The 20,678-nt window shown below is 41.4% G+C and overlaps 1 long non-coding RNA gene across 1 annotated transcript in view; it reads right to left on the reverse strand.

Annotated features, from left to right (window-relative positions):
- The window catches only part of LOC141548324 (uncharacterized), a 108,746-nt gene that overhangs the window by 37,361 nt on the left and 50,707 nt on the right, over positions 1 to 20,678 (reverse strand). The window contains exon 6 of the long non-coding RNA XR_012483895.1: positions 1 to 20,678. This exon is cut by the window's right edge and continues 29,841 nt beyond it. This is a non-coding gene — a long non-coding RNA (uncharacterized LOC141548324).

Below are 20,678 nucleotides of genomic sequence, written 5' to 3' on the forward strand. Positions count from 1 at the left end.
CTGAATCATCACCACAACCAACAAACCCCTGAATCATCACCACAACCAACAAACGCCTGACTCACCGCCCTTTCTGCAAGTTTCACTCTCCTCTCCTTTGGACCAAAGACACCTGCATAAAAACCACTCTTACCACCCAACGAGTAGAAGAGTGACATTACCATGGGAGGCCGGTGAGGTAAGCAAAAATCTTACCTTGTGCGCGTTCCAGCAGTCCCAGGTATCCCATCACTCCACTAGCTCAGGGTGAACCACACTAATCTCCCTTCTAATTTCAAGCATTTGGAACATTCTCAACCTCTTGCAAGAAGCACAGCACTTAACCACAAGCCAATGACCCTTGATCAACGCCTACTACATCTAGCCTGCTAAGGAAGGCTGTTCTCCATGAATAGAAACAAATACAGCTTTCCAAGGCAGAAATTGGGGTATATAACCTTTGAAGCACTCAAAATATGGTGGTAATAAGGAGCAGTCTCCATGCATTTTATGAGAGAGGGAGAATAAATGGAATGAACCAATGGAGGAAAAGGGACAATTTGGAAGGAAAACCAAAGGATTTATTATCTGTCTCCAAGGCCTATCCATTTTACCTTCTGCACACCCTCACAAGTGCCACTTCTGTCCTGGGACACTGCCCCCACTCTGGGCAGTTCCTCATCCTCTCATCAATATGATTGAAAGAGCCTTTTTATTGCTCTTCCTGCCTCCATTGTCACCCTCCCCCACTCCATCCTCCATTCAGCGGCTCAGCCATCAGGGCCACGACTCAGTGACCCCCAGAGCCTCCAGAAGGAGATCTAAACTCCTCTGCTTGGCATTCAAAGCCTTTCCAGTCTCCTTTCACTTTACACTCCCCCAATAGAATATATAGGGAATGCAGTGCCACTGGCCTCCTTTTTCTCAGAACAACACGCTCCATCTTCTGACTCTCACCATTACCAGTGGCTGTCCCCATGCCTGCAGCGGTCTCCCTTCTCACCAAGGCTCCTCCATAGCTGTCAGCTTGTTGTCTTAGACTGGGAGCTCCTGAAGAGCCCCCTTTCTCCTTTCTTCCCATCTCCTGGGTTTAACATGGGCCTGACATGAGGTAGGTACTTAATGAATGTTTCTTACATTCATTAAGATGAATACACTCTGTATTCAAGGACAGGAGATAAGGGGAAGGACCCAATTTTATTAAAATCAAAATAAATAATAAATTTACTAAAAATATTAAAATGGAGCCATTTTGGACAAAAATGCATGGCCTCTTATCCAAGGACAGCAAGTCCTTGTCACCACGGTGGGTAAGACGTTGACCCTGTCCTTGTAGGGGGATAGGGGATTCTCCCAGGGAGCTGGGGGATTTCTACATTTTAGGCCATCAAGAGGTGGCCAGAGGACTGTGGTTCTCATTCCAACACACACACACACACGGCATCAGTGCCAGGGCTTCCTTGCCCTCTGACCCTCACGGCGCCATGCGGCCGCAGGACGATGGGAGATCATCGAGTGCAACACCAGCATTTGACAGAAGAGAAAACTGTGGCTAAGGTAAGTGAAGTGACTTGCCCAGGATCAAACAACTTTGCCCCAGCTGAGTTCAGATGCAAACTCCAGTAGTTCTCCTTCCACCAGAGGACTCTGTCCAATGGCCCTGAGCGGCCTCCCAGACACGTCCCAGGTCTAAAACTCTAACTTCCCTCTCTTCTCCCTGTCTCTCACTATCCCTGTCTGGAGAAACCTGCCCTTCTGACTCAGTATCCCCGCATCCCCAGTTCTCCTGGCCCTCTCAGTCCGCCTTTCCCCGGGCTCGCCAATCCCTTCCCTTTGTCTCTCTCTTCTCCTCAGAAGCCTTTGCCTTGTTCTCTCTCACACTCAGGACCTGCTCTCTTCCTTTTCTCATTATAACCAATATCATCAGAGACTCAGAGCTGGAAGAAACCTTACAGGTCACCGAGTCCAAGCCTAGCACTGCAGAGCAGAAGAAAAAGAAGGCTCGGACACTGAGGGGCTTGCCCAGGGTCACACACCCAGTAACAATGTGTGAAGAACCTTTGGACTCAGATCATACTGACCCCCAGGAACAGGTTTTTATATACACGGAGACTTTGCTCTCTATAGTCTCCACAAATGGCCCCTAAAAGGCCATTCCCAGTGGTCCTGTCCCTCTATACTCTTTTCTCTAAAGCATCACTCTCTCATTATTTCAGTCCTCAGTGAGCTTTCCTTTCTCTCCCCCATCTAGAAGCTCATGGAGCCAGAGAGACTTTAAAGGCCACCATGGCTGGTGCCATCATTTACACAGGAGGAAACTGAGGTTGAAAAAGGCAATAGGAATTGCCCAGCATCACACATTAAGCACCAAGTTTCCAACTCCAATATCTTAACTCCAAGCTCAGAGGTCTTTCCATCATTGTCAGCCTCCCTTCTAGGGGAGGCTTTACCTTTTCATCTCTTCCTCACTTGGGGTCTCCTGCCTCGATTGTTCACCCTCTTCACAGTGCTCCTTCTCTCTCTATCTCTGGCTCCTGTCTCTGTCTCTCCTTCCTCCCTTTTCTTCTCCTTCTCTTTACTATCACCTCCTGATGTGGATTGAAACTCAAACAATAAACTGCTAGTATAATGCTTTAACCACTAGGACCCCTGGCTGCTTTGCTACACATTTCCCAGGGGTCCTGTCCCTTTACATATTTTCATCTCTTTGCTCATTTGCTCACTGCCTTCCAAAATGTGATCCTCTTTTATTTCTTTGTCCATTATCAAGTGGTTCTCTTTCTCTGTTTCTCTACTTCTGTCTCTCTGCATCCCTCTGCATTTCTCTCTACATTTTTCTGTCTCTGCCTCCGTCAGTCAGTCTCTTTCTTTTTCTCTGTGTCTCTCTCTTTCTCCAAGTTGTCCATTCTTTTTCACCCTTGCTCTCTTCATCTCTCCTTCGTCCTTAAAAGTTTTTTGTCCTTTGATCTCATTTCAACTCAATCACAATGGGTCTTTTGTTATTCTATCACCAATACTCTCTTTGATTTAGAGCTGGAAGGAACTTTGGGCACCATTAAGTCCAACTCGATTTAATGATAACAGAAGAAATAGAGATTTAAACACTCTATGTGAATTTTCACCCATCAAGTAATTCTAAAGAATGTGATGTAGAATTTAAACTCTGGTGTCCAAGACTTCAAAGATCCAAACACTGAGGGACACGGCTCTGTGAGCTAGTAGCCCATGCCATTGTCCTCAGTATCCCTTCTCTATAACTCTCTTCACCCTCGAACTTGAACTTTCTTTTCCTACCCCAAGGGCTGTCTTTGCTCTCTCCAGTACCAATAAGGTCATTAAGCTTCAGAATCATTAGATGCTGTCAAGTCCAGCCCCACAATTTTACTAAACAAAAAACTGAAGCTGACTATGCTTAAGAGCCTACTCTAGAGTAACATACCTTGTGAGCAGCTGGGGTAGGACATAAAATCAAAGTGTCAATTCCATATTGGTCGACTGTAAGCCCTAGGCTGACTTGCCCTTCCATTATGTGATCCCTCCTCTTTACAGCTCTACCTCATCTGTGTTCATCTATTCTATTCCTCATTTTCTGAGAATGAGGGTCTCTTTCCTCACTCCCTTTATCATTATCATATAATTCTGTTTCTCCCTTTCTGTGTCTTTCACTCTGCCTGTCTTGTGTATCTAGATTCCTGTATCTTTCTCTAGGTCTGGTTTTCTACAACTATTTCACTGCCATTCTCTCTGTCTCTCTTTTTATCAGTCTCTCTATCTTTCTGTTTCTCTCTCTTTCTCTCTTCTTCTCCCTCTTTCCCTCTCCCTTTCTTCCTTTCCCCTTCCTACGTATATGTTTTCTTTTGCTCTCATTCCTACCCACTACTACTGAGTCTTTTCTTATTCTCTATATCACCCTGGTCATCATATATTTAGAGCTGGAAAGAACCTTAGGGGACATTGAGTCCAATTCAATTTAATTATAAGAAAAGAAATAGAGACATAAATATTCTAAGTGAGTTGCTACATATCAAATGATCATGAAGAATGTCTGTTGAATGATCTATTTCCTCAATGTCTAACTATCTCCTGTCTCCAGAATCACAAGGCAGTTCTATTGCCTTCATCCATCCTTCATATTGAACTGGAAGGAAGCTACAGCCCATCCATCCAACTGAGAGGCACCATTCTTCAGAGGAGGAAATCCTGTCCAGGAGAGATTAAATACCTTGCTTCGTAACCTATCTGAGGCAGGATTTGAACTCAGGTATTATGAATCCAAATTCTAGGGCTCTTGATTTCTCATCAGGCCCCAGGAGCCTCTTCTTCCTAGAAAACCTCTTCTGACCTAGAATTTACTCCTCAGAAGAACCATCTCTCTCTGAATGGATGGATCCTCCCATGGCCCCTAGCTCTCCCTCTCCTGCCAGGATAGACTTGGAATATCTCCATCTTGTTCCCTCGCTGGCTCCGCTCCTCCCCCACAGCCACACTCAATTGTCAGCTTCCTTTCCTGAGCTAGCTTCCACCACTGCAATTACTTCCCTGAGAGCGGAGATTCTATTTTTGTCTCCTCACATTTGTATTCCCAGGGCATAGTGTACCGCCTGGTACATTTTACCAGCTCAATAGATGCTGGCTGGATATCTGACTCACTCTAGACCGTTAGCTGGCTCTCTCCCAGCCCCCACTGAAGCTGTCCCTCGCTGTCTCTCCCTCACTTTCTGCCTCTGTCTCTCACCTCCCTATCTCTGACTCTTCCATGCTCCCTTGCCAATTACCAAGAGGTCTTTTTTCCTCATTCCACATCATTTCTCTGTCCCTCTTTCTCCCCTTCCGGCTTTGTCTCCCTAATTCTAACCCCCATTCCCATCCTATGCCACTAGCCTTCTCCTCCTTTCTGCTTCTTCCTACATATCTCTGCCCTCCTAAAACCCTAGAGTCTTATTTGGAATCCCAATGAACAATATGTGGCCTTTATCTCCCATATTAACAGAGATAGAAGCTGCAAGGCATCTTTTGGGGGCATGGACTCCAACCATAGCACTGCAGAGCACAGGCACGTGAGGCTTGGATAGTTTAAGTGGCCTGCCCGGCACCCTAGCACCTCTGTCAGGAAAACCCCAGATGGGGTCACAGAGAGTCAGACAGGACTGAAATGACTGAGCAGCAGCAAGCAAGGCTGCTGTGCCAGGCAGGATTTGGCGTCAGGTAATGCTGCCTTCCAGCAAGAGCTCACTGAGTCACAGCTCTGGGAGACTCCTTCTACCATCCCCCTTTCCAGGAGGCCTTCTCTGGGGCTCTCCTCACTCATAAAGGATTTCTTTTAACTATTTTCGCCCCGAGGGGACACGCTTTTCTCTCACTGGTACCCATAGCATCACAGAGTTGGACTGTCATTAGATATCCTCAAATCCAGCCCCATGGTTTTAAGGAGGAGAAATCTCGGCTGACAGTGTCTTCATTAGGATCAGGCTGTCAGCATGTAAGGCAGCATTTAAATTCAAACTGTAAATACAAATTGAATGCTGTGCCCTCCGACACCTTGCCACCTTTTTCCGCTCTCTCCCCCTCTCTTCTCTTCTCTCCTCTCTCTCGTTCTCTTTTCCTGTCTGTTTCTGATTTTATCTCTACATTTCTGTCTCTCTCTGATTCTCTTTTTCAGTCTATTTCTCTCTAATTTTATCTCTATATTTCTGTCTCTCTCATTATCTTTCTCTTTCTCTTTTACTTTATCTCTATAGTTTTCTCTCACTTTCTCTGTATGTCTGTCTGTCTATCTTTCTCTCTTACTGTTTCTCTTTTTCTGTCTGTTTCTCTCTGATTTTATCTCTATTTCTGTCTCTCTCTCATTATTTTTCTTTTCCCCTGTTTCTCTTTTACTTTATGTCTATAGTTTTCTCTTTCACTGTCTCTCTGTATTTGTCTCTCTCATTCTCTTTTTCTGTCTATTTCTCTTTGATCTTTTCTGTATAGGTGTCTCTGTCACTTTGTTTCATTCTATATGTCTGTCTCTCCCCATCTCTCTCTTTCTGGTTCTCTTTTTGTTTTGCTGTTTCTCTTTGATTTTATCTCTATATTTCTCTTTCTCTGACTTTGTATCTATCCCTCTGTCTCTTTGTCTCTTTCTGTCTCTCTTTCTGTCTGATTTTCTTTTTTTTTCAACTAAAGCTTTTCTACTTTCAAAACATATGTATGGATACTTTTTCAACATTAATACTTGTAAAACCTTGTTTCCAAATTTTCTCCCCCTTTCCCCCACCACCTTTCCTAGATGGCATGTAATCCAATATATATTAAACTGCTAAAATATAAATTAAATCCATTATATATATATATACACATATATATTTATACACTTATCTTTCTGCACAAGAAAAATCAGATCAAAAATGAAACAAAAATGAGAAAGAAAACAAAATGGATTTCTTTCTGATGTTCTCTAAATTTCTCTTTCTATGTCTCTCTCTTTCTTTTTCTATCCCTTTTTTTCTGATTTTATCTCCATACATTTGTGTCTGTTTGTCTGTCTTTCTGGTTTTCTTTTTGTCTCTCTGTTTCTCTCTGATTTTATCTATATGTTTCTGTCTCTGAGTGTGTCTCTCTCTCGTTCTTTTTCTTCTGTCTCTCTGTTTCTGATTTTATCTCCATACATCTGTCTCTGTCTCTGTCTCTCTCTGATTCTCTTTTTCTGTCTTTCTGTTTCTCTCTGATTTCATCTCTATAATTCTCTCCATCACTTTGTATCTCTCTGTATGTGTCTCTTTCTGGTTCTCTTGTTTCTCTCTAATTTTATCTTAAAATCTCTCTCTGATTTTTATCTCTATATTTCTCTGTTTCTGTCTTTCCCTGGTTCTCTTTTTCTTTGTTTCTCTTTGATTTTGTTCTCTATCTTCCTCTCTGTCTCTATCATTCTCTTTTTCTGTTTCTCTCTGATTTATCTCTAAATTTCTTTATCTCTGTCTCTCTCATTCTCTTTTTTTTCTGTCTCTGATTCTCTGATTTTATCTTTAAATTTCTCTGTCTCTGGTCTGTCTCCTTCTCTCTGATTCTTTTTCTGTCTTTTTTCTCGGATTTTATATCTACATTTCTGTCTGTCTGCTTCTTTTTTTCTGTATCTCTTTGAATTCATCTCTATAGTTCTCTCTCTCACTTTGTCTCTCTGTAGGTCTATCTGTCTTCCTTTATCTTTTCCTCTCTTTCTGGTTCTCTTTTTCTGTTTCTCTGTTTCTCTCTAATTTTATCTCTATATTTCTCTCTGTGTGTCTCTCTCTTTGTCTTTCTCCATCTTTTTCTCTTGTTCTTTTTTCTGTCTCTCTGTTTCTCTCTGACTTTATCTCTATATTTCTCTGTCTTTGTCACTCTATCTCTATTTCTGTCTGTCTCTCTGTTTTCTTTTTCCATCTTTTACTCTATGATTGTATCTGTATAGTTCTCTGTCACTTTGTCTCTTTCTATGTCTATTTGTCACTCTTATTCTAGTTCACTTTTTCAGTTTCTCTGTTCCTGATTTTATCTGTTTATTTCTCTGTCTCTGTCTTTCTATCTGTCTCTCTCATTCTATTTTTCGCTCTGATTTTCTCTCTATTTCTCTTTCTCTCTGGTTTTGTTTTTCTGTCTCTTTTTTCTCTACGATTGCATCTGTATAATAGTCATGTTATCTCTCTCTATGTTTATCTGTCTCTTTCATTCTAGTTCTCTTTTTTGGTTTCTCTATTTCTAATTTTATCTGTATATTTCTATCTCTGTCTTTCTGCTTCTTTTGTTCTCTTTTTCTGTCTCTCTGATTTTCTCTAAATTTCTCTGTCTCTGTCTTTCTATCTCTCTCATTCTATTTTTCTGATTTTATCTCTATTTATCTCCCTCTCTCTGTGTGTGTTTCACTTTTTCTGTATCTCTGTTTCTCTTTGACTTTATTTCTATAGTTCTCTCTCTCACTTTGTCCCTCTCTATATGTCTGTCTCTTTGATTCTCTTTGATTTTATCTGTATAGTTCTCTATCACTTTGTCTCTCTATGTATGTATATCTATCTCTATCTTTCTGTTTCTGTTTCTCTCTGATTTTATCTCTAAACTTCTGTCTTTGTCTCATTTCATTTGCCTTTTTCTATCTGTCTGTCTCTCCCTCCCCCTTGTTTTTTTCTGTCTCTCTCTCTTTGATTTCATCTATATATTTCTCTGTCTCTTGTCTACCTATCTCTGGTTCTCTTTTTCTGTTTCTCTGTTTCTCTCTGATTTACCTCTTTATTTCTGTCTGTCTCTTTCATTATTTTTCTGTCTCTCTGTTTCTCTCTGATTTTATCTCTATATTTCTTTCTGTATCTCTGTCCCTGTCTATCTCTGTTTGTCTTTGTCCCTGTCTGTCTGTCTTTCTGCTTCTCTTTTCTACGTCTCTGCTTCTCTTTATTTCCATAATTCTCTCTCACACTTTGTTTCTCTCTGTAGGTCTGTCTGTCTGTCTTTATCTTTTTCTCTCTTTCTTTCTGGTCCTCTTTTTCTGTTTCTGTTTCTCTCTGACTTTATCTCTATATTTCTTTGTCTCTGTCTTTATCTCTTCTGGTTCTATTTTTCTGTCTATCTGTTTCTCTTTGATTTTATTATAAAGTTCTCTCTGGTACTTTTTCTCTCTATATATTTATCTATCTCTTTTTCTGGTTCTCTTTTTCTTTCTCTGTTTCTCTCTGATTTTATTTTCTATATTTCTCTCTGTCTCTGTCTCTGATTCTCTTTTTCTGTCTATTTCTGATTTTCTCTCTAAGTTTCTGTCTCTGTCTCTCTCTGGTTCTCTTTCTCTGTGTCTTTTGTCAGCCTCTCTATCTCTCCATCCCCCTTATTCTTTTTCTGTCTGCTTCTCTGATTTTGTCTCTATATTTTTTATCTCTGTCTCTATCTCTTTGGTTCTCTTTTACTGTCTGTCTTTGATTTTATCTCTAGAGCTCTCTCTCCCACTTTTTCAAAATGTTTGTGTCTCTTTCTTTTTGGTTGTCTTTTTGTGTCTAATTTTATTTCTAAATTTCTGTCTCTATCTGGTATGTTCATCTCTCTTTCTCTCTCTCATTCTTTTTTTCTGTCTCTTTCTTTCTCTCTGGTTTTATCTCTATATTTCTATCTATGTTTCTCTCCCCGATCTTTCTTTCACTCTGTCTTACCCTCTCTCTTTCCCTCACTCTTTTTATCTTCCACCTCTACCTTTCCTGCCAGGATATACTTGGAATATCTCCATCTTATCCCCACACTGACTACGCTCCTCCCCAGAGCCACACTCACTTTTCAGCTTCCTTTACTAGCTGGCTTCTACCACTGGAACTACTTCCCTGAGGGCAGAGATTCTATTTGTTTCCTTTTATTTGTACTGCCAGGGCATAGCGTACTGCCCTGGTACACATTACAAGCTCAATAAATGCTTGTTGAATGACTGACTGACTCTACACTATGACCCTTAGCTATCTCTCTCCCGATCCCTCTTTCTCTGCTTCTGCCTCTACTTCTATCTGTGTCTATGTCTCTCTCTCTCTCTGTCTCTCCCACTCTTTTTCTGTCTATTTGTTTCTATCTGATTTTACCTCTAAACTTCTATCTCTCATTCTCTTTTTGTTTCTATTTGATTTCATCTCTATATTTCTCTGTCTCTCTTTCTCTTTGTCCTTATCCCTGTCTCTGTGTCTAGTCTGTCTATATCTCTCCCTCTCTGGGTCTCGGACGCTGCCTCTGTCTGTCTCTCACTTTCTCTGTCTCATTCTTTTTTCTGTCTCTTTCTCTGATTTTATCTCTATATTTCTCTGTCTCTGTGTCTCTATCTCTATCTCTCTGATTCTTTTTTATGTCTGTTTCTCTTTGATTTTACTGTACAGTTCTCTCTGTCACTTTGTTTCTGTTTCTCTCTGATTTTATTTCTAAATTTCTGTCTGTCTGTGTCTCTGACTCTTTCTCTACATCCCCCTCATTCTTTTTCTGTCTCTGTTTCTCTCTGATTTTATCTATATTTCTTTGTCTCTATCTGTCTCTGTTTTATTGTTTTTCTTTGATTTTATCTCTATAGTTCTCTCTCTCATTTTGTCTCTCTCTATATGTCTGTCTCCTCTCTTTTTTTCTGGTTCTCTTTATGTGTCTCAGTTTCTCTGATTTTTGTCTCTAATTTTTTCTCTGTCTCTATCTTGCATGTCTCTCTCTCTCTCTCTCTCTCTGATTTTCTTTTTCTGTCTGTTTTTCTCTGATTTTATCTCTATATTTCTTTCTGTTGTCTGTTTCTAGTTTTCTTTTTCTGTCTCTCTGATTTTGTCTCTGAAATTCTCTCCCTCACTTTGTCTCTCTCTGTATGTCTCTCTCTCTCTCTCTCTGTGGTTCAATTTTTCTGTTTCTCTCTAATTTTATCTATTTCTCTGTCTCTTTCTACCTTCATCTCTCTCTTTTTTTCTGTCTGTTTCTCACTGATTTTATCTCTATATCTTTCTATGTTTCTCTCCCCCATCTTTCTTTTATTCTCTCACCCTCTCCCTCATTCCTTCCATCTTCTTCTTCTCTCTCTATCCCCCTCAAAAGCTTTCCTTTCCTTGCTCCTATTCCCATCTAGTAATAAGGGGTCTTTTCTTTTTCTGTCTAGACTTTTCTTTCTCTTTCTCTCTGCTTAGTCCCCTTTCTTCTTTCAGTTTACTTCTGCCTTTCTCTCCTTCTTCCTTCAAAGCTTTTTCTTCCTTGCTCTAATTCCTATTCATTAATCAGTGATCTTTTCTCTTCCTCTTTATCGTCAATATGATCACCGATTGAGAGCTGGAAGGAACCTTAGGGGCCCCTGAGTCCAGCTCCTTATTATAGTATCATAGCAGACAGAGGCTTGGACACTCTAAATGAATTGCCTGGGCTCAAACATTTTTTTAAAATGAGAAGTAGGTTTTGAACCCAGGACTTCCAAGTCCACTGAGAAATTTTTCTTCTACTCCCCTTCCCACTGGTCTCACTCTCCTCCTGCATGCCCTATTTACTCTTCTCCTGCCTCAGTCCCAAGGGGACAATCTTTTCTTTCTGGAAACAGCATTGTGGAGCTGAAGCGTCATTAGACACCATCAAGTCCAGCTCCATCATTTTACTGAGGAGAAAAGTGAGGCTGACAGTAGTTACATGACTTCTCCACAGTAATGGAGCTTGTCAGCAGCTGATAAGGGATTTCAGTTCAATGACTCAACTCCCAGCAGAGTGCTCTAACCACTATGACACCTCTTTGGCTTCTAGTACACTTGCTGGCTGTCTCTTTCCTTTGCATATTTTCCTCCATAATGGTCTCTTCTCTCACTCCCTAGTTCCCTATCTTATGGTCATCTCAGTGTGTCTATGTGTGTTTGGGTGTGAGACTATCGCTATCTCTTGCTCTATTTGAGCCTTGTTTTCTTTTTCTATATCAGTGCTATTCTCTGTCTCTAAATTTCTCTCATGCTCTGAATCTATCTCATTCCATTATTTTCTTTCTCCATCTCTCTCTCAATCTCTTTCAATCCCCCCCCTCTCTCTGATTCTCTTTCTGTTCCTCTTTTCTCTATATATTTCTTTCTTTGTCTCTGTCTTTCCATCTCTCTTGTTCTTTCTCCATTTCTGTTTCTGATTTTATTTCTACATTTCTGCCTCTATCTCTCTGATTCTCTTTTTCTCTGTTTCTCTGATTTTCTCTGTATTATTCTCTCTGTCACTTTGTCTTTCTCTGTATGTCTCATACTCTTTTTCTGTTTCTCTTTATCTTTATGATTTAACTTATATTTCTCTCTGTCTCTGTTTCTCTCATCTTCTTTTTGTCTTTCTGATTTTATCTCTAAATTTCTTTGCCTCTATCTGTCTGTCTCCCTCATTCTTTTTTCTGTGTCTCTATTTTTCTCTGGTATTTATCTTACTGCTACTTTCTGTCTTTATCTCTTTCTCTGTCTCACTCCCACCTTGTCTCTTTTGTCTCTCTTGTCTTTCTCAATGTGTCTCTTTGTGTGTCTCTCTTCTATCTTTTTCATTCTCTTTTTCTATTTCTGTTTCTTTGTGATTTTATCTTTTATTATATTATTATCACTTAATTTAAATGATTATATTATCTTTTATCATATTATCTCAATTGAAATGATTTCATCATTTCTGTCTCTTTCTTTCATTCTCTTTTTCTCTCTGATTTTGTCTCTAAAATTTTTTATCTGTCTCTCTCATTTTCTTTTTCTGTTTCTTTCTGCTATTTTTCTCACTGCTTCTTTCTGTCTTTATCTTTTTGCCTCGCTCCCACCTTGTCTCTTGGTCTTTCTCTCTGTCTTAATGTGCCTCTTTGTCTCGTCTTTGTGTGTTCTCTTCTCTTCTCTCTCTTTCTCTCTCTCTCTCTCTCTCTCTCTCTCTCTCTCTCTCTCTCTCTCTCTCTCTCTCTTTCTCTCTCTCTCTCTCTCTCTGTCTCTCTCTCTCCCGTCCTCAAAATCTTTTTTCCCACTCAATACTTCCCCCTCAATAATAGCTTATCTTTTCTTGATCTCCTTTCATGCCTATAATCATACATTTAGAGCTGGAATTAAGCTTAAAGGGCCATTGAGTCCAATCCTATTATGGTATTACAGAACAGAGAAGCTTATATGCTCTGAATTTGCCAGCCTCAAATAGTCAGAATGTTAATTAGGGTTTGAACTTGGGTCATTCTGACTTCCTAAAAGAGTCTACTAGCAGCCATGTTTTTCTCTATGTCTTCTTCCCAATGCACACACTTCTATTTCCTGTAGAACCTTACTTCTGTCTCCTCATTCATGATGTCTTATTTCCTACAACTCTTTCTTTACTAGAGCTTAATTCAAAGCACTTATCCTTTTTTCTCTCTAATCCAGAGGATCATAGAAATGGTTTGTCATTAGACACCATCGAATCCCACCCAATACATTTACTGAGGAGAAAACAAAAGCTAAAGTGACATAACAGAGCTTGTCAGAAGCTATGGTGGGATTTAAACTCAACATAACTGCCTTCTTCTATACCTGCCAGTTGTCTCTTCCCTTTGCATCTCTCCCTCACCTGTGGTCTTTTCTCTCTCTATTCCTCATTGTCCTCCATATCTTTCCCTCTCTCCCTTGCTAATTATCATGTGACTCTCTCTTTCTATGTCTCTGTATCTCTCTTCCTCTTTATCTAATTTCTAGATTTTTCATAATATCTCACTGCCATTCTCTGTGTTTATCTTTACATCTCTCACTTTCTGTCTCATGCTCTCCCACTCTTTCCCCTTCCCTTCTTTCATCTCTGTCACCTTCTCTCTGTCTCTTCCTCCACACTTTTGGCTCCCACTCAATATCAAAAAATCTTTTCTTCCTAAAATCAATGGGATCAAAATTTTTGAGTTGGAAGAATCCTTAGGGGCCGTTTCATCCAACTCCATTATATTATAATGGAAGACAGGGGCTTAGATGGTCTTAACTCAGAGATGGGGAACCTTTTTTGTGCTAAAGGCCATTTGGATATTTCAGTAACATTCCCAGGCCATACAAAATTATCAACTTATAGAACTCAAGTAGCGGGAGATTATTGTACCTAGCTTAGCTCATCACCGCCTGTAGTTACTTTATCGAATGATTTTGTGGGCTTTACATAGCCTGTGGGCCAGACTTTCCCTATTCCTACTCGAAATGATTGACCAGGGATAAACAGTTATTACAAATGTGAAATAATATTGAGACTCAAGTCCCAAGATGAGTCCCCTAGTTCAAAGCTTCTTAAACTATGGGTTACAATCCCATGCAGAGTCACATAACTGAATGTAGGGGTTGCAAAATTATGATTTTAATTATTTTTATCACTATTATTATTATCAGTAATTTGATTTGTGTACCTACCTATTTTATATACCAATACACCCAGAGCAATGCAAAAATTCCCCAAGAGAAAAGAGGTCACAAGTAGCCAAAGTTTAAGCAGGGCTCCTCTAATTGGTCTAGCTGTTTTTAGCTCCATATTTGCTCCACTGCACACAGTTCTATTTCTTGTGGATGATGCTTTCTTTCTTCTCATGCTCATTACCTGATTCCCTCTTATTCTTTAAGCTTAATCCTAAGTGGACATCCTTTGCTTTTTCTGATACACATAAAATCATTGAGCTCAAACATCATAAAGTCTAGCTCCATGATTTTACTAAATAGAATACATAGGGCCACAGTGGTTAAGTGGTTACTTTTCCCCGAAGAGAAAGTAGTACCAAGGAGAGTAACCAAGTTTCTGAGCTGCCAAAGTGGAATTTAAACTTAGTCAATTTCAAGTATAATATTCTATTCATCAGGACGCCTACATAACCTATTTTATACAGGTCTCTTCCCTTGACATCTCTCCATCACCTGGGGTCCCTTTTCTGTATTCCACATGGTCCTCCATAATACTTTTTTCCCTTACTATCTTGTGCTTTTGAATGTATTTCCATCTGTCTACCTTTCTTTGTGGTGTATCTCTGTGTTTTTCCTCTATCTTATTGTCACTCTCATTTTCATATGTGTGTGTGTGTGTGTCTAACTCTCTCAAACTTACTTTTCTCTCTGTCTTTGGCACTTTTTTGCCTTTCTCTCAATCCTTCCCTTTGATCCTCATTCTCTCTATCTCCTCCTAAAAAGGTTTATTTTCATGTGTGTGTGTGTGTCTAACTCTCTCAATCTTACTTTTCTCTCTGTCTTTGGCACTTTTTGCCTTTCTTTCAATCCTTCCATTTGATCCTTATTCTCTCTATCTCCTCCTAAAAAGGTTTATTTTCTTACTCTAATTCCAACTCAATGATACTTTTTTTTTCTTTTGCTCCCTACAGACCAATAGAGTCATAAATTTAGAGTTGGAAGAAACCTAAGGGACCATTGAGTCCAGTGCAGTTATATTATAATGGAAGATAAAGCCTTAGACAGTGCAGGTAATTACCCAGGTAAAAAGACTTATTAAGAATATTAACTAGGATTTGAACTCAGGTCATTAGTACTTCCAAGTTGGTCCACAAAGAATATCTAGCTGTTTAATTCTACATATTCACCTCAACCTACACATATCCATTTTGTGTGGACATTTGCTCTGTCTCCTCATCTGATTCAGTGAATGACTCAGTTTAACACTATCTATATTCTAAGACTAAGCCTAAGTGAACAGCCTTTTCACTCTCTGGTAACCAGAGGATCATGGAGCTGGATAATCCACAAATACAATCAAATCTAGCCCCATAAATTCATTAAGATGAAAATTCAGGCTGACAATTGTTTAGGGGACTTCTCCAGAGTAAAATAACTTGTCTGCCACTGATGTGGAACTTAAACTCACTCCATTCTAATGACACTGCTCTGACCACTAGGAAACCTAGATGGTTTGCTCCACATTTCCCAAGACTAGCAAACCTTTACAACTAGCCATTTCCTTGATCAATTGCTCACCATCAACAAAAGTGATTTCTCTCTTTCCATATTCCTTTGTTCTCTCTATCTTTATTTGTTTTCCTTTGTCTCTCTCTCTCTGCCTCTATAGCTGGCTCTCTGGCTCTGGCTCTCCATCTCTCTCTGACTCTATCAGTCTCTCCTCTCCCTCTCCTTCCCTCCCTCGCTCCTTCACTCCCTACCCCCTCCTTTCTCCTTCTCTCTCTTTCTCTCAGCTTCTTTCCTTCCTTACTTTTCCTCAAAAGATTTTTTCCCTTTCTCTCATTTCCACCCAATAATAACTATTCTTTTTTTCCCTTCCCATCACTACTATGACCATAGATTTAGACCTGGGAGAAACCTGGAGGCCACTAGGTACAACTAACTCCATTATATTATCACAGAAGAAACAAAAGTTTATACACGTAAAATAAATTGCTCAGGGTCAAACATTTAGTGAGAACACGAAGTTGCATTTGAACTCAGCTCTAAACTTCCAAGGACAGTGCACTCAGAAAAGTCACTGTCCACAGAAAATGTTTCTCGTCTCTCAACGGGCTGCTCAGAAGCTTTTTGTCCTACTGTCCCTCTAATTTAAAAGTCACCACTCTTTGCGTTAGCTCTTGCTCACTGAGAGTATCTGACATTTGGAGCTGGAATGAACCATAAGGGCTACTGAGTCCAACTCCATCATTTTAGAGAAGAAAGCAGCTTAGACAATTTTGGTGACTTTCCCAGCATCCCACAGCTAGTAAGCATGTTGGGAAGCAGAATTTGAACTTGGGGCCCCAGGACCATCCACAACAGTGATGTGTCCCCCAGGAGCCCTGCCTGTGTCACTTCACACTTTGCCCCCAAGGCTCATTGCTTCTCTCTGATCTGCTGGTTCCCTCCAACTCTCTCTCTCTCTCCCACACAAATGGCCGGGGGGCTTTCTCTTTTCTCTTTCTCTCATCAGCTGGGTCACAGTGACATCATATCCAGCCCCATTGTTTTACAAAAGAGCAAACTGAGACTGAATGAAGTCAGTTGACTCCCAAGGGAACATCATTTGCCACAGTGTGAGTCAGAATGAGAACTCCAATAGTCTGGACCCCCAGGACAGGGGACCACCCACCATGAGACTGAGCAGGTAGAGCATTACAGGCATGGTGGAAAGCCAGTGAAAATGTGGATAGTCAGGGGATAAATAGCATCCCATTCAAGGTACAGCAAGGAGGATAATGTCTCTGCACCCAGAGGAGGTGGGGGAGAATAAAGTAGAACAAGACTGCAAATGCAGCAAGGGCAGCTTGGGAAGAGATCTGATCTCCTAAGAAAATATTCTTTATTAGATTCTGGAGGCAGTAGGGAGCCACTGAAGTTTACTGAGCAAAGCTAACATGATTGGCCCTGAGCTTTAGGAAAAGCCTCCTTGGCCCAATGGAGGATGGACTAGAAGGGGGAGACCTGGAGCAGAGCCACTATTGCCATAGTCCAGGTGTGAGGTGATGAGGCCCTGGACAAGAGTGGGGGCCATGTCAGAGGCCAGAAGGGGGGGATACTCAAGAGGTGTTAGAAAGGCGCAGTCCTCTCTCTGTTCTGACTTGAATTAAACTACTGATCCCTACAACTGCCTCTCAGCACTCCTTTCTTCACTGCAACTTTCTCAATCTTGCACCTCTCTCCCATCAAATCATGTCTCCGATCCTCTCCAAAACAAAGTTCTCTATTCTGTTGGATCTTACTCTGCAACTTCAGCAAATTTTCCTCTTACATCTCAAATTCACTTTAAAACTTTATTCTTCCCTGATCAGAATTAAGACTTTAAAGATTACAGTTTCTCACTTTTACCAAGCAAAGCTCTTCCAGTTTCATTCCTTCCTTAAGCACTTACAAAGCCAGAGTCCATTTTAATTCCTTTTAGGTGACTTTCCTCTCTTTTATCTCAGCAATTACTTTCTGCTAAATCGGTCACACAAGACCAGAGTGGTCAGAAAAACTACTCTCCCAAGATGAAATCACTTATTCCCTTATTCCGTTTGGCATTCTGATTTAAACAAGCCTAGTTCTTTCTGAGCAAGAATCCACTAAGATTTTCTTAAATGCCAGATAACGTTTCAAGATTTAAACTACAAAAATGACTGCTTACTTTTGGAATCACTAGGAAAAAATCTTTCTGACTAGCTTCAGGTCTACTAAGGACTGAAAATCTTCTACTCATGATAATCACCTTCTCTACAGAAAAGCAATAAATCCTTTGGCTTCCAAGTTAGGAGGAGAATGGCAAAGGGGTTCTGGTGAATTTTAAATGCAAATTCCACCAAGTCTCCACTTGAGCACTTCTAAGGAGCCCCACCCCAAAGGCCAAATGAGATATTAGGGCATTTATGAGAGTGCTTGATCCACAGTCTCTTCACAATTTCTGTGCTATTAAACACCACTCACAAATGAGTTCTCTAATTAATCTGGAATTCCACAAATTGCTACAAATGGGAAAAGAATCTCCATCTCTCTTTCCATCTCTTTCTCTCTCTCTCTCTCTCTCTCCTCTCTCTCTCTCTCTCTCTCTCTCTCTCTCTCTCTCTCTCTCTCTCTCTCTCTCTCTCTCTTTCTGTCTTTCTCTCTCTCACTCTCTCTCTCTCTCTCTCCCTTTCCCCCTTTCCCCCTGCCCACCTATCCTGTATTCCTAACTTGGCCAGAATTAGGAATACAGAGATACGATATCCTTGGAAAGTTTGGAAATGTTCAATGGCGAGCTCTCACCCTACTCGCCCTTTTTCCTTTGGCTGATCAGACCTCAGGAAAAAGGCTCCATTCACAAAGACACAAAATGCGCACAACACTGACGGCCCATGCTCTATACTACATAGGACAACCAAGCACAAGCAAAAGCCTGCTCACACTCCAGGAAACAAGATCTTGTAAGAAAGTTCTAGGCTCTCTTTTCAAGGACACAAGAGAAGTTGAGAATAGAAAATACTGAGGCAAGAGAAGTTCTAGGACTGTGATGGTTTCTTTGGTTTCTCCTTGGTTCTAATTCTCCCAAAAGGGCTCCACTATTAAAGACTATTTTAGGCAGTAAGATTCTATGTATATTATATTCTCAGCTAAGAAATCAGTGATTCTCACTACCAGGAGATCAAACCATTGGCCTAATTCAAGAGTTTCGCCTCGTGATGTGTTGGAGCTTGGACATTCCCTCACACAGTCACTGGCCATCTTCATTCATGCACACATGCAACCCTACCAAAGGCCTTCTCTTAATTTCGTGGGGGAATGAAGGATTTTTCTTGAGGGCAAGAAGCAAAAGGTTTCATTGGAAGTCTTCGTCCCAGCTCTTCTGCTGACAAGACAAAGGAAGTGTTCCTCCTATTGAGGCACAAGATCCCTACATCTTTCCTGTCTACCTTGCCAAAGAGAAAGCTTGAGAAGTAGCTAGAGCTACCAAGATGGAGAATCCCAGCCTTGAGCAACAGGTCACAATGAAGACAATTCCCTGGCACAGAACTGCCCGTCCTGTGAAGCCACAACCAACGCCTGACTCACGGCCCTTTCTGCAAGTTTCACTCTCCTCTCCTTTGGACCAAAGACACCTGCATAAAAACCACTCTTCCTGCCCAACGAGTGGGAGAGTGACAGTGCCCTGGGAGGCCGGTGAGGTAAGCAAAAATCTCACCATGTGCACGCTCCAGCACTCCCAAGTGTCCCATCACTCCACCAGCTCAGAGTGACCACACTACTCAGCCTTCTCACCTCAAACACTTGGATCAGTCTCTCAACCTCCTAGAAGCACAAGAGCCAGAAGCCAAAGACAGCAAAGATAGGAAGCTAAACTAAAAGCAGCCCTACTTCTTGTTGTTGTTCATCCTTCATTTTTGAAGGGGATCAATGAGATCATATGGAAGCACAATAGTGGATGGGAGGGGATGAGTTGATTTGCACATGAATTGGATTTAAGTGAGGCACAGTTGCAGGAAGTTGTCAGCTTGTCTCTCTTTGTCACTTCTGAAGCTCTGGGCCTTGCACAGCAATGGCTCCAGGTTTGAGAGGGTCATGCCCTAACTCACCAACAGGTTTGGGTCCTGTCAGTCACCCTGCATGTGGGGGGACCTACTCTCCCTGAATAGAAGCAGCTACAGATTTCTAAGGAAGAAACTGGGGTTTTACAATCTTTCATGCACACAAAAAACACAACGACAATAAGCAGCAGTCAACAAGCATTTCACAAGAGAGAGAGAGGAAGAGAACAAAGAGGACGGTCTCATCTTTATAAATATGGAGAGAAGGGGGGGAAATTTGGATAGTAAGGAAAACCAAAGGATTTATTATCTGTCTCCAAGGCCTATCCATTTTACCTTCTGCACACCCTCACAAGTGCCACTTCTGTCCTGGGACACTGCCCCCACTCTGGGCAGTTCCTCATCCTCTCATCAATATGATTGAAAGAGCCTTTTTATTGCTCTTCCTGCCTCCATTGTCACCCTCCCCCACTCCATCCTCCATTCAGCGGCCCAGCCATCAGGGCCACGACTCAGTGACCCCCAGAGCCTCCAGAAGGAGATCTAAACTCCTCTGCTTGGCATTCAAAGCCTTTCCAGTCTCCTTTCACCTTACACTCCCCCAATAGAATATATATGGAATGCAGTGCCACTGGCCTCCTTTTTCTCAGAACAACACGCTCCATCTTCTGACTCTCACCATTACCAGTGGCTGTCCCCATGCCTGCAGCGGTCTCCCTTCTCACCAAGGCTCCTACATGGCTGCCGGCTTGGTGTCTTAGACTGGGAGCTCCTGAAGAGCCCCCTTTCTCCTTTCTTCCCATCTCCTGGGCCTGACATGGGGCAGGTACTTAATGAATGTTTCTTACATTCATTAAGATGAATACACTCTGTATTCAAGGACAGGAGATAAGGGGAAGGACCCAATTTTTAAAAAATTGAACAAGGAGCCATTTTGGACAAAAATGCAAGGCCTCTTATCCAAGGACAGCAAGTCCTTGTCACCACGGTGGGTAAGACGTTGACCCTGTCCTTGTAGGGGGATAGGGGATTCTCCCAGGGAGTTGGGGGATTTCTACATTTTAGGCCATCAAGAGGTGGCCAGAGGACTGTGGTTCTCATTCCAACACACACACACACACGGCATCAGTGCCAGGGCTCCTTGCCCTCTGACCCTCACGGCGCCATGCGGCCGCAGGACGATGGGAGATCATCGAGTGCAACACCAGCATTTGACAGAAGAGAAAACTGTGGCTAAGTAAGTGAAGTGACTTGCCCAGGATCAAACAACTTTGCCCCAGCTGAGTTCAGATGCAAACTCCAGTAGTTCTCCTTCCACCAGAGGACTCTGTCCAATGGC

The sequence above is a fragment of the Sminthopsis crassicaudata genome, chromosome X (genome assembly GCF_048593235.1).
Source record: "Sminthopsis crassicaudata isolate SCR6 chromosome X, ASM4859323v1, whole genome shotgun sequence".
In the NCBI taxonomy this organism is placed as follows: Eukaryota; Metazoa; Chordata; class Mammalia; order Dasyuromorphia; family Dasyuridae; genus Sminthopsis; species Sminthopsis crassicaudata.